Consider the following 2500-nt stretch of genomic DNA (forward strand, 5'->3'; position numbering starts at 1 on the left):
TACACTGTGTCTACTGTCTGATATGATTTACTTTTACGTATTATTTTTCATGTTTAACCAGAACGAATCGATGCAACATACATTACATTGTTCGTTAACCCATGGTAGCCCAATGCTATCTCACGATCACACGTTTTTCTCTCACACATTGAAAGAAAACGTGGGGGGCGACACTCACGCTTTCTCTCACTTCACGAGGAAGCGTGCAACTGAGAGAAAGCGTGGTCCTTCCCCCGCCACGCTTTCTCCTAATTGCAAGGAAACAACCGCGCTTTCTCCTCATTGCAAGGAAATGACCGCGCTTTCTCCTGGTTGCAAGGAAACAACTGCGCTTTCTCCTAATTGCAAGGAAACAACCGCGCTTTCTCCTGACTGCAAGGAAACAACCGCGCTTTCTCCTAATTGCAAGGAAACAACCACGCTTTCTCCTAATTGCAAGGAAACAACCGCGCTTTCTCCTGACAGCAAGGTAACAACCGCGCTTTCTCCTAATTGCAAGGAAACAGCCACGCTTTCTCCGAACTGCAAGGAAACTAGCACACTTTCTCCTAATTGCAAGGAAACAACCGCGCTTTCTCCCGATTGCAAGGAAACAACAGCGTTTTCTCCTAATGGCAAGGAAACAACCGCGCTTTCTCCTAATTGCAAGGAAACAACCGCACTTCCTCCTGACTGCAAGGTAACAACCGCGCTTTCTCCTAATTGCAAGGAAACTAGCACGCTTTCTCCGAACTGCAAGGAAACTAGCACACTTTCTCCTAATTGCAAGGAAACAACCGCGCTTTCTCCCGATTGCAAGGAAACAACAGCGTTTTCTCCTAATGGCAAGGAAACAACCGCGCTTTCTCCTAATTGCAAGGAAACAACCGCGCTTCCTCCTGACTGCAAGGTAACAACCGCGCTTTCTCCTAATTGCAAGGAAACTAGCACGCTTTCTCCTGATTGCAAGGAAACAACCGCGCTTTCTCCTGATTGCAAGGATTGCAAGGAAACAACCGCGCTTTCACGCAATCCCACGCTTTCTCGTAAAGTTGGAAAAAGTGTGGCCTATAAAAAAAGAACTCATTTGTGGAAATCTGACTCCATCACTTGTGTGGCTTCTTGAGCTCCCTCCCTTTCTGTGTCTGTGTCTCTGTATGTGTCTCATCCTCCACCATGAATATGTCTGTGTGAATATATGTCTGTCTGTCTGTCTGTCTCTTTGCTTCTCTGTTTGTTTGTCACACACACACACACACACACACACACACACACACACACACAGAGGCATACACACATTCCGCACAAGCATGCGCCCACACTCACACACATATTCACACTCTCTCTCTCTCATTTTCGTATTTTGTATGTCTCTCCGTCTATCTCTCTGCATCTCTATCACTATCTAGATCTCTGCCTCCGTCTGTGAGTATCTCGGTTCTGTCTGTCTCCCCCTTCCCTCATTAATTTCTCTCTCTCAGTCAGTCTCTCCATCTTCCCACATACATACATACATACTTACACACATGCACTCTATCTCTGTCTCTGTCTCTCTTTCTCTCTCTGTCTCTGTCTCTGTCTCTCTCTCTCTCTCTCTCTGTCTCTATCTGTCTGTCTGTCTGTCTCTGCCTCTCTCTGTCTCTGTCTCTCACTCTCTCTCCATTTCATTTTCAGACCTTCTCGCGTTCTAACTACATGTCTGTCCGACTGCCTGCCTGCTTGCCTGCCTACCCGCCTGTCTGACTGTCTGTCTGTCTGTCTGTCTGTCTGTCTGTCTGTCTGCATCACACCACAAAGCTGCTAAGCTATCAAGACAAATAGTGGAGAGAAGACGAAAGAATCACTTTGCGTGAAAGCGCATTTGTCTGGTGGTAAGGAATGGACGGAAACTTAATATAGGGGAACCTGCTGGCGCTGCTGTTAATATTTTGGTTGGAACTTTGCGACCCCAATTGTTCTTTTTGGGTTCCCCTGTGTGTAATATGTGTCTGTGCTTTTGTGTGGCTGTCTTTGTCTCTCTCTGTCTCTTTCTTCCTGTGTTTCTGGGGGTTGTTTTTTTTCTGTTTATAGTCTCTTTCTCTCATTCGATGTCTCTGTCTTTGTCGCTCTATGTTGCTGTCTTTGTCTGTTTGTCTGTCTCTCTGTCTTTGTGTGTCTCCTCTCTATGCATCTCTGTTTCTGTCTGTCTGTCTGTCTGTTCTCATTTTCTTCTCGTCGCTCTGAGGGACAGACGTAATGAAGCATGCACGCTTATTCAAGTGCCATCACTGGAGAAATTTGTTATCGTTGTCGTTACTCACCGCCTCTCTCTCTATGTCTGTGTGTCTGTGTGTTTGTGTGTCTCTGTCTCTGACTCTCTCACTCTCTCTCTATGTCTGTGTATCTCTGTCTCTGTGTCTATGTCTGTCTGTCTGTCTCTCTGGCTCCAGAAAACGGATGGCAAACCATGATTAAACATCTGGAATCCGACGCTTGAGGTAAAGGAGTAACATAGTGATTTCATTTTGAATTTCACATTAAA

This window comes from Babylonia areolata, chromosome 11 (genome assembly GCF_041734735.1).
Source record: "Babylonia areolata isolate BAREFJ2019XMU chromosome 11, ASM4173473v1, whole genome shotgun sequence".
Classification (NCBI taxonomy): Eukaryota; Metazoa; Mollusca; class Gastropoda; order Neogastropoda; family Buccinidae; genus Babylonia; species Babylonia areolata.